Consider the following 12,607-nt stretch of genomic DNA (forward strand, 5'->3'; position numbering starts at 1 on the left):
CCACCTCATATGAAGAATTAATTAAGGAATAGAATGTGTTTCATATAGAAAAGTGAAGATTCACATGTCACGATGGCTGACTTTATGGGACTGAAAGCCTATCGAGTTGGGAAGGAATTGATTTTTTCTGTACAGTTCCATAGGAAAGAACCATGGACATTGGGGCAAAGTTATAAGGAAGTTATATTCGGTTTAATGTAAAAACAAATTATGTAATGGGGCTGGCCTGGTGGCATAGTGGTTAAATTTGCATGCTCTGCCTCAGTGGCCCAGGGCTTGCAGGTTCAGATCCTAGGTTCAGACCTACACATCCCTCATCAGGCCATGCTGTGGTGGCAACCCACATATAAAAATAGAGGAAGATTGGTAGAGATGTTAGCTCAGTAACAATCTTCCTGAAGCAAAAGGAGGAAGTTTGGCAACAGATGTTAGCTCAGGGCCAAATCTTCCTCACCAAAAAATAAAAAATAAAAAGAATTATCTAAGAATTAGAGAGCTTTATATTTGATACAGGCTGTTCCCTTTTGAGATAGTGAGTTCTAGCAGTAGGTTAAAACATTTGTCAGAGATATTCTGGAGAGGATGCCAATCAATCGATCAATCAATCAATCAGGGGAGGACTTACATCGACCAACAGTGATGGTAGGCTAGGAACTAAGGAGTATGTTTAACTCAACCTCCATAACTGAAGTACAAAACTCTTTTTTTAAGGAAAAGGAAAATAAGTAAGAAAGGATACCTGCATTACATAGATGGTCCCTTCAAATGAAGATTCTATTCATTAAATTTCTATCTACCTTTACCCAGGATTTTGGTTTCAATGAGAAGCCTTCAGATACTTATCTGGTTATATCAGTCACTCATCCTTCCAAAGGAATCCATTTCTGACCTCTTTTAAGGGGGCTATTTTGGAGAAGGCAAGCGTCAGAATGACCATAACACACTTCCACAGTCTCCTGCAAAGGAAACCTGATCACGGTGAACCTGTAAACTGAGATTTTAATCCCTGAGCTGTGTGGCTCCACCGACACAATGGCCTCGCTCACCAGAAGGGGGAAGTGAGCTCAAGTGCAGCAACAGGTAGGCTGGCTGGTGCTCCACAAGGCAGCTTGGTGCAAAACCTACGTCAAAACGGGAATAATGGTGATTAGCTGAAGAAGGCATTATCGTCCCTCTTTGGGAGAGTTTTACATTTAATACACGAATTGATTTCGGCATTTGGAAAATGGAGCAGAAGCAAAAGATACCCAAAAGAAAGCAAGGCTGTAGAGGCTATGAAGGACCATTGGATCTACTGAAATTATTAGTAAGCAAAAGCTATAAGAAAGTAGAAACCAAAAGATATATATAAAGGAGTGGGGTAGGTGGCTGGTGGGAGTAAGAACCTTTGAAGCAGACGTGTGGATCCTTGCTAGAGTTAGCTAGAGGGCAGAGGATGAAGAATTCGACTACTGATGTGAGGTCAAGATAGTTCAGTTGCCGGGGCCGGCCCCATGGCCGAGTGGTTAAGTTCTTGCGCTCTGCTGCAGCGGCCCAGGGTTTCACTGGTTCAGATCCTGGGCACGGACATGGCACTGCTTGTCAGGCCACACTGAGGTGGCATCCCATCTGCCACAACTAGAAGGATCCACAACTAAAATATACAACTATGTATTGGGGGGATTTGGAGAGAAAAAGCAGGAAAAAAAAGGGGGGGGGGAAGATTGGTAACAGTTGTTAGCTCAGGTGTTAATCTTTAAAAAAATAAAGATAGTTCAGTTGCTGGGGCCAGCCCAGTGGCACAGCAGTAAAGTTCACACGTTCTGCTTCGGTGGCCCGGGGTTCGCTGGTTCAGATCCTGGGTGTGGACCTATGCACCGCTTGTCAAGCCATGCTGTGGTGGTGTCCCACATATAAAGTAGAGGAAGATGGGCATGGATGTTAGCTCAGGGCCAGTCTTCCTCAACAAAAAGAGGAGGATTGGCAGCAGACGTTAGCTCAGGGCTAAACTTCCTCAAAAAAAAAAAAAAAGAAAGACAAGAAAGAAGATAGTTCAGTTGCCAGAGCCATCTTGGATGGTTTAGCTAACTGTTCTTTGAACAGCACTCCAGTCTCCAGCCTTAGCTGTTGTACTGCTCTTACGATGTCCTTATTTCTAAGTGAATCCTATACAACACTTCCCTGGAGGTTTCCACTGAACCAAAGAAAAGACTGTGTCCCAAGAACCGCCTGGGACATGGCCCAAGCAGCTGGTCACAGGTTCAACATTTCTTTGCAGTCTCATGTTCGTTTTATCTTTAAAATTTCATGAGAAATTTGCATTCTCCTCTTTAAGAGATCTGGACTAGTTTTTATATAAAAAAATATTTAATCTATTGAGGAAAATTAACAACTCAGGGAGATACACTACATTTTTTTTTCACTTGCTTCCCATAACTCCTGGCCGATAACTCATGTAATCCTCTAAGCTATGGCTACCTCAGTTTGAGAAACACGGTTTTACAATAAACTTACATTACTTGAGGTTGTCGGATTGACTGTTCCCTGAGGATTCCAACTCATGCAGTGGTTTTATGGAGATACGAGTGTACGTGTGTGTGAATCCCGTTCCAGAACTTCTTCTGAACCACAAAAGCCAGAACAGATAGTATTCTAGATGTCTTAGACACTTGTTAATTTATAATAAAATTAAACACATGCTACGGAAAAATGGAATTTAATGTTCGAACCCAAATATGCTATTAGTAGACATTTTTATATCTTCTTGTATGTTAAAAGTAACTGTATTTTGTTCGCTCTATTGTCAGTTTTAATTCCCCCTCTTTATTGTAGGCCTGCAGAGAGTCCATCTTCTTTCACATAAACCTCACCAAAGCAATAACAGGAAAAAAAGAGAGAGAAAGCCGTGAACATGAGTAATAAGAAGAGAATTGAGGATTAGAACTAAAACTTACTCAAGGTGTAGAGTTGCTGGTAGAGTAATTATTTCTGTTAAATCTTATTTTAAAATTATGTTAAAAATTAAGTGTTTTTATACGCTGCAGTGTCGGTAGTTATTAAATGTTATTATTTATTAAAACCCTAATAAGAATTAGATTTTTAAATTAAATATTGACTCCCAATAAATTAAAATTAAATAACGAAGCCTAATATTAATGGTGAGCGATGCCAGGAGAGGAGGGGGTCCATTGTGAAACCTGCTGTTTATAAAAAGTTTTATGTATAATAATGTGTCAAAAGATGATAATTTTCCAAGCCACCGTTTGTGTCCGTCGCTAGTATCTACTTTCTTTAGAAACTGCTTTGCACTTCCCAAGGACTATTATATCCAGCGAAATTTACTGAGAACCCACTAATGACTATGCCCTGCAGTTTGGTTCAAAAGCCTTTATAGGACAGTAATACGTGCCAGACAAGGTGAGGGGAGAGCACTCAGATATGGCCCTGCCCTCCAGGAGCCCACAGCCTGGAGAGGGGCAGGACGAATAAACACATAGTCACAGGGCAGCACGATACATGCAAGAGGGGAAATGTGGACGAGGCTCTTCTGAGAAGGGTCTTCAGGCATGCGGTGGTCCCCGGGCAGGACTTTGACAGCTGAATATCAGAGCGGAGGATTCCGGGCAGAAGTCCTGAGCACGTGCAGAGGTGCGAAGCAGCATAGGGTGTTAGAGCGACAGCTATAATTTCAGCGTGACTGGGAGAGGTTAGAGGAAATGAATTGTAGCGTGAGTGAGAAAAGAAATGAGGTCATGGCTAGATTTGTCCTTTCTTCCCTCCGTGTCACCTTAGGCAAATTACCTGACCTCTGTAAGCTTCAGTTTCTGCATTTAGAAAATTCTTTCCCGGAGTTCTTGTGAGAATCGAATGAGATAATGCAGTTTAAGATTGTGGACAAGGACCTGGTCCCTAGAACTCAGTGCAGACTAGCTGCTCATGGTGTTTGTGCAGTTTGACACAACTGAATACAGAAATGGGCACGCCAGGCCCGTGATGGCACAGGATCACCTCGAACTCACTGACATGCCAATGTCTATAAACAAGGGCAGAGCGAAAATGGAACTCTGGTGTGCTGCTGCTTCTGTGTGTGTGTGTGTGTGTGTGTGTGTGTGTGTGTGTTGTGTAAGTGAGAAAAAAAGAAGAGGAGAGAGGGAGAGGAAGAAATCGACTCGAGAAGCAGGAAATTCACTCCACTTGTGTCTTCTACCCTCTGAATCCAGAGGATTATAATACTTAATCCACTTTCCGTAGTGGAGTAAGTATGATAGTAGTGCCCCTTTTCTTCTCCCCCTAACACCTGGCCTGGACAAACACGGAGCTTGTAGGTATGGCACATGGTCCTCCCGCGCTCCCTCAGACAGGCACCGGAGCGGGCCAAGTGAATATACCTGTACGGTGAGCGATGACTCTTACAGTGAAACACAATACACTCTTTTTTAACCACTTTATTGAGGTATGGCTGACATACGAGAAGCTATACATAATTAATATGTACCACTTGATGCATTTGGAGATCAGGATACATCCATGAAACCATCACCACAATCTATGCCATAACCATACCCATCACCCCCAAAAGTTTCCTCCCACCTTCTTCTTCTTATTTTTGTGTGATAAGAACAGTTAACAGCTACCTTCTTTGCAAATTTTTAAATATACAATACAGTGCTCAATAACTGGAAGCACTTTGCTGTACAGTAGATCTCTAGGGCTCATTCCTCTTGTATAACTGAAACTTTATACCCTTGGACTAATCCCTCTCTGTTGCCTCCTCCCCCCAGACCAGCAGCCACCATTCTACTCTCTGCTCCCGTGAGTCTGACTATTTTAGATTCCTCGTACAAATGGTAGCATGTATTATTTGTCCTTCTGTGTCTCGGTTATTTCACTTGACATATTGTCCCCCAGGTCCATCCATGTTGTTGCAAGTGGCAAGGTTCCCTTTTTTTTTTTAAGGTTGAATAATATCCCATTATATACATATACCACATTTTCTTTAACTATTCCTCTGTCAGTGGACGCTTGGGTTGTATCCATGCCTTGGCTGTTGTGAATAACGTTGCAATAAACACGGGAGTGCAGCTATCTCTGAGATCCTGATCTTAATTCCTTTGAGAATATACCCAGAAGTGGGACTGCTGGATCATATGGTATTTTATTTTTAGTTTGTTGAGGAACCTCCAAACTGTTTTCCATAGTGGTTGCACAAATTTACATTCCCACCAACAGCGTACAAAGGTTCCCTTTTCTCCACAACACAATACACTGTTATTAAAATTCCTCACATCGAGGTCCAGTTGGATATCTTTCTGTTTTTTTGATAGGAGAGTCACCTTGAATTCATTTATCTGAAAGCCAATTTCCCTGAACCTTGCCCCCAAGCTTGCATCCCCTTCTCCGCTCCCTACGCTGGTCAATAATGACATCATTATACACCTAGAGCTCATGCCAGGCACTTGCAAGTCATCCTTGGTCCTCGCTCTCCTTCACCAGCCACACTCAATCAATCACCGAGTTCCAGTAAACCCAGCCCCACAAAACCAAGCCTGTCTTCTTCCTTCCTCTTCTCCTGTGGCTTCCTAAGTTCAAGTCCTTGTTATTTCTATTTTCAGGCAACATACCTGTAAAAGCCTCATGCTGGATTGCCTGCAACCAGCAGGCCCATCGCACATGGTGGCAGAGAGATCTTCTGTCACACTCCTCTGCTTCACATCCCTTCCATGTGCTCTGTTGTCTACAAAATAAAGTGAAACAGGGTAGACAAGGTTCCTTCTGCTCTGACCCTGCCCCCCTCTTTAATCTCATCTCCCACCACATCACACTTTGTGCTTTGTGCTCTGGTTATGCTAAGTTATCGGCTGTTTCCCAGAAAAACTCTTCCAAGGCTCTGTACCTTCACCCCTGCAATTCCCTTTGCCTAGAACTTTGCTACTCAAAGTGCGGTCCATGGACCAGTAACAGCGGCATCACCTGGGAGCTTGATAGAAATTCAGGCTCTCGGGCCTCACCCCAGGCCTGCTGAATCGGAATCCACATTTTAATAAGATCCCCAGGTGATTCTGATACATGTTGAAATTTTAGGGCTCTGCCTGGAATGGTCTTTCCACCTACTTTGCTCATCTCACTGGTTCTCAGTCTTCGAGACCCAGTGCCCCCTTTTTTACATTAACAACTAACCTACCCTTTACTATCTTGGAATAAATGTCTTGGATAACATATTTATGCTCATAATTTTAAAAAATCCAACGTAATACTTTAACTGTAACATGAAAAGGCAAGTAGTATGGAATAAAAAGTGTATTTATGTGTGTAAATGCTTGGGCACAACTACACTCAAAGACATAGCCAAGTGATGAAATGCTTGCCTAGACTCACTGGGGATTGACAGGTACAGATGAAGACTGATTCAGGTGTATTGTACTGGCGGCACAAATGCCACGAGCAATGAGACAGTCAGTGATGTGACTTTTGAGGACGGTGAACAACCCGTGGCAAAGTTCCAATGAAAGCAAAACACAGTCTTTCTTCAACTCACAAGGGAGTCATATTCCTGGAAAATGCAGTTTTTATTAAAACTGTGCCAAGCCTACTTTGTGTTTATGTGTGACAGGAGTTAGGTTTTAGGCTCAGATCATTATAATCAGATTGTCACCTGCATGAATGTCTGCAGGGACACTCAAAGGTCATGTTGGATGTGGGATGACTCCTCGTCATAGAGGACTAACCCATGCACACAGGACACCTAGCATCTCTGGCCTCCGTCCACCACATGCTGGGGACGGCCTCCCATCAGGGACCACCAGTAACACTCCCTAAGATTCCCAAACTTCCTAAGGGGGCAGTACCTCTCCTGCAGAGAACTGTCAGTCTGCCGGATGCACTCAAAGGCCACCTCCAAGCCTCAGTTGACAGCCACGCTCTCCATCCTGCAGCTTCCCTGGCTCTTTGCTTCATGGCGCTCTCTTAGCTCCCTGAACGTGGTGCTGGCCCCGTCCCTTGTAGTGCAGGAGGGCAGGTGTGTAGGGCAGGAATGCCTCTTAAACACCTTCATACCCCCAGGGGTTCCCACAATCCGAAACTGGGTAAATGCTCCACACAGCTTGCTGAATAAATAACTTAAAAAACAAAGTAAAAAGAACAACTCTGAGAGCATGGGTAGTATAGATACTGCCATCCATAACGACCGAATGTTTTCTAATGTGTCTACTTTACGCTGAAGATAAATGATAAAGATGGACAACATTTGCAATCTTTCTTTTTTCTTATTTATAGCTGCAAGTATTTCTGTATAGTCTTTATTCTTTCATTCGACATATTCAGTGCCAATTGCGTGTCAGGCGCCGAGGTGCACATTCCTTTGAGGAATTCACAATGTGTCGTGAGAAAGAGCTAAAGGCACACAACGTGGCATATTTACATGTGACGTTCTGCCTCCCTGGTGGCACCAAGGGAGGGAGTGACTAACTCTGGCCAGGGGATTTGGGATCCATGTCCTCCAGATATAATAGTGTAAGGTTCACATTTTGGGACTCTCATATAAAGGCAGAATGAAGAAATACATGATTTATTCACTGATGACACTTTTCAAAGTCTCTCTCAAAAAAAACCAAACCACTTGAAGACAGGCATTTCCTCAAAGGTTTATTGTTATGGGGATACCTGTTGACCCTCTGTTGGGTGACTCGAGGCCCTTCTACAGACCTCAGATCTTCCGGTAAAACTGGTCTTTCCAGATGGGATGGCTCCATCACAGCGTTCTTCTCAAACAGGCAATTTGAAATTAATATCATTTTTTCCCCCACTAATGTATTGAATTTGGTACTTGTTCCCTGAGGAAATTGACTACTAAAAAAATGTACTCTTTAAGTTCAAATAGTAACTAGAATAGGTCTTGAAGATATTTGTACTTTTAGGGGTGGGTTGAGGGGATGGTGGTAAAAAATTAAAACAAATTCTTTTGACACTTCTAATATTTAAGAATTACAACATATGTATCTCCCTGGTTCTTCTCTGTCCCAGAGTATTCCTGGCATGTCTGAGGCATGTAACAAATGTTTGTCGAGTGAATTAATGCATTCATATGTAACTGAAATGGTCTATATTTCCATTTGTTCCAAGCTTCAGAATTTTTAGTACAATTGCTAAGCTTTAGGGAAGTCAAAAATGTTACGGAAAGCAACTGAGAAGTGTTTCCCTTCCCATCCTGGAGTGAATGCAGTCTTTGAGGCACTGAGGACTCGTGGTCAGGGAACACTGTGACCCCCCAAACCCCACACAAATGTGGGCTTCTTTTGTTTTTCTCCTTCTCTCCACCGGTTTCCTGAGCTGGTGCCAGCTGAGTCTAGATGGTGCGCACTTTCCACTTGGATGAAACACTCCCTGCCCTCGGTTGTGGGAGCTCCACTCTGCTGCCTCCATCTGCTGCTTCTGATAAATACTCATATTTTAAATATATGACTACCAGTTCACGCTCAAAGTGGTTTGCCGGCTCACCACAGAGCAAACAACCCCCCTGGCACAGAGCCACTTCTTAGGTGGAAAGAATCTGGGCAGACAGAAGACATCTCTCTGAGGGAGGAGAGAGGAGAGAGAAGGGGGAGGAAATTGCCTGGAGAAACTAATGACAAAGACCATGTCTGTGTCCTGTGAGTCTCCAGGGACGACTGGGATCGGAAACCAGCTCCAGGGTGTCTATGCAGAGGCTGAGCGGGCCTGAAACGTGGCCATTCTGAGAGCGAGCAGAGGTGAAGTTGAAGAAGATGCTTTGCTTTTTCTCTGAAAACGAGTTGAACATTCTTAGCCTGGTCGGCTGACAACCCTCCATTATGAATAACCTCCAGGAAACTAAGATACACAGGAATTTGCCTCCAGCCCTCAAAGCTTCCTCGGGCACATACACTGTATTCGCCACTCTTCCAAGCGCCCCTGCTAGTTTTGGCTGGCAGTTGCCTTCCTTTCAGTGTTTCTTCCTTCCAGCAACTGATCTCTAGCCAGCATAATCACCAATTGCATTTGGGAAAGATGGAGTAGCGCAGTGTGGAAGGTCTCCCTGAAGAACCCGATCACAGCAGGAGCCACTGGGGTAGATGTTTATTCTCTCACAACTGTGGAATCCTAGAATGTTAGTGCCAGAAGGAGAATTAGGGATGATCTAATCCAATTCCTTTATCTTGAAGGCATCTTCAATGTTCACGTCCCAAACTGACTCCTGATAGCCCCCTACGCCCCCACCAAGTCTCCCCTCTTGGTTTTCCCCATATCCCCATTCGTGACTCCATTTCTCCAGTTCCTCAGGCCGAAAACCTTGGAGTCATCCTTGGTTTCTTTCCTTGGTTTCCGTGATTTCTCTCACACCCCATATCTGGTCTGACAGCAAATCCTGTGAGCTCTACCTTCAAAATACAGCCAGCATCTGACCCCTTCTCGCCACCTCCATTGCCGTAACCCTGGTCCAATCCACCCTCATCCCTCCTCTGGATTATTGGAACAGCCCAAGGACCAGCATGGGCCAAATCTGGCCTGCCACCGGGGTTGGTAAATAAAGTTTGACTGGAACACAGTCATACTCATTAGTTTACCTTGTGCTACGACTGCAGCGTGAAGGAATTGCATCAGAGACCTCATGGCCTGCGGAAAATATCTACCATCCCTGGCTGACCCTTGCAAATAGCGTGTTAAATTGAAAGCTGGATAATGTCACTGCCCTGCTCAAAACCTTCTGTACCCCCCTGATCTTCCGACTGTTCCCCATACGACTGATTGATTCTTCCCTGCTCACTCTCATCGGGCCACACCATCCACTCGCCCGAGCTCCCCCTCCGTCCCCCACGCCCTGCTCTTCCTCACACCGGCCAGGCATGCTCCTGATGCTTGACCTTGCCTAGACTGTCCCCTCTGCGGGAAACGATCTCCACATTGACAGCTACCTGACTTGCTTCACTCCCTTTCGACTCCAATGTCACCTTCTAGCGAGCCTTCTCTGACCACCTGATTTAAAACAGCACTCCCTCCCCATCCTTTCTCATTGCTTTCTTTTTCTCCATAGCATCTAGCACCACTTAACATTTCCTTCTTTTACTGCTGCTGGTGTCTCTTCCCCGCTCCCCACTGCGTGCAAGCTCCATGTGGGCAGGGTTCTGCCTGGTTTCTTTTCTTGATACACTCACGGTGCCTAGGCATGTACTGGGTGTTCAATAACTGTTTTTGAATAAATAGATAAATAAGTCCTTGGAAGTGGTGATGCTACAGCAAAGGTGAAAAGCATCAGTGTTATCAGCAAGTGTTTCTACAGACACTCCTGCACAGGACAGCATTACTAGGGCGCTCCAGGCAGCAATGACCGTGGACTTGGGGAGCGCTGTATTCTTCCCTTTCCCACCTCCCTTTTTCCATCTGATTTCCTACCATGCGACCAGTGTCCTCATGTGGTGTATTTCAGATCTCACTCTTTCTTTTCCACCTATCATTATTAAAACATATCTCTCTGGCTTCTATGACTAAAAGACTCTGGCCCATTCTATTCGAAGCTGATAAACTCATTAAAGCCCAAATATTAATGAATAATAATGTTTCTCGCTCCTAGAAAATAATTTGCATTTAAACAACTTTCAGTGTCTGCCTGAATCCAAAGAGGCCAGTGATGTGGGAATTCCCAGCAGGCCAGGGCCTGGGCTGGCTGGGGCAGCCACAGAAAGTCTCTGCAGCAAAATCAAATCACAGCTGCTGTCCACTTTGGCTCTGCAGGGTGAGTCCAGCATGTGCGTCCTCATCGGAGCATGCGGGCACACAGATACACAGGGTGTCAATTAGAGGCACTGAGAACGTCTTAACTTGCATGGAAATGAGCCTGTCACTTGTGATGTATCTACACAGTTACATATATTACTATCGATTCCTTCCCTGAGCACTTTGATAGCTTTCCATCTAGCTTACACTCCCGCTGGCACAAAGCCGCTTCTTGGGGAGGAAAAGGAAGCTGGATAGGCATGAGACTCAGGCCCCGACGAGGTGAGTCAGGGAAACGGGGGCCACTATTGGAGCACAAATCACAAGCATGTTCCATGGCCTACTGGGGCCATACTTACCATGTTCCAAAATGCAGTGAGGGTTCTGAGAGCAGAGAGGAGGAAAAGATGGAGAAGTGCAACCTTTTCACCAAAAAAGGACAAAAAAATTTCCTGGTTCACGAGATTGTGTGCTGTGCAAGGAAACCGGTAGTCTGTCTCAGGCAATCCAGTACTACCAGACAAAATTAAGAGAATCATTGGAACAGCTGAAGAAGAGGAATATAGCGAGGAAAACAGCCATTAGTATTACATTTCTGTGGTAATATCCATGAATACTAACATCCATTAGTACCACAGTCAGACAAACCTGAGAGATTTGTCTCTCTGGAGCCCTTCTTACAGCTCCAGAAGAGGTGCTTGTGCATACCCCAGGGACAAGGCCACTTTCTTTTGGAGGACAGAGCAGGTCAAAGGACAAAGAGCTCTTTATCCTGGTTTCCCAGGACCAGCTCCAGGTGGTCTAGCCCACGTGGCTATTGAAATGAACAAATCCTTTTCTTTTGTGTTATGAGAGAGTATGACTCATTTCTCCCCTGCTCCACGTACTGCCACGTAGATGCCTCTGAATTTGTCAACTGGTGAAATGGGTATTGATCTGTCATTGCTCCAGGGAATCCCGGTTTCATTTGCTTCATTCCCTAAACAAATCTAAACAAAGAGATACAATTGTGTAGCTCTATGGAAGATTTCTACATTTTATCAAAATAGCATCTTGTGAGTGGAAACTCACAAGAGATTAGCACAGATTTCAGGTACTAAGCACCTTGATGGACACAGAAGGAAGGCAGTTTGTAAGCAACAATGAAACCAGTTTCTTAAACTACTTCTGAGTTCATTAAATATAGAAGTAAGGAGAGCCTCAAGTCACCTGGATGTACACATTGGTTTCTATCAGAATGGACGTAGGAGATGAGCTCCTTCATCATGAGATGTCAGAGAAATTCCACACAAGAGGCTTCTCTTGTAGCTGACATGATTCTACCTCCTGCGTGCCACTGATGCAAGCCCTGATATCACTTCCCCTACATTAAACCCAGCATATGTGGGGTTAAGACCAAAGCACTCTTTCCCTGCTTACTCTCCAGCTCCCTGGCTCCAGAGGCAAATGGCCAAGGCCACCCACCTGGGTGCCTTATTATCTTTTCCTCCTCCCTGCAAACAATGTCTCAAGGCCAAATGGAGGCTGATGGGAAAGCTCTGACCAGCAAGGCCACTGACTCCCCACGCCTCTCTACAAGCAGCCACACCCGTCACAAACCTTTAAAGCCCCTGGCCTCCCATCTTTCGGGGAGATGAGGTGAAACAAGACAAATTTGAGGGCTCACTCTCGTCTCCCGGCTGACGTCACCTGAAATAAAAACCCTTTCCTTGCCATAAGCCTGGCGTTTCAGTTTATATTTGGCCCCTCTTATGTGCCGGGTAAGGAACCTATATTTATAGGCGCTAACATCACCACAGCTCAACAAGAGTTTACGACCTGTTTCTCACACAAAACGCCCAGTGGGCCAGGAGACAACTGAGCTTTCCAGGATTTCTCCACCGAACCATAGGTGGGTCTTTCC

Source organism: Equus przewalskii, chromosome 18 (assembly GCF_037783145.1).
Source record: "Equus przewalskii isolate Varuska chromosome 18, EquPr2, whole genome shotgun sequence".
NCBI lineage: Eukaryota > Metazoa > Chordata > Mammalia > Perissodactyla > Equidae > Equus > Equus przewalskii.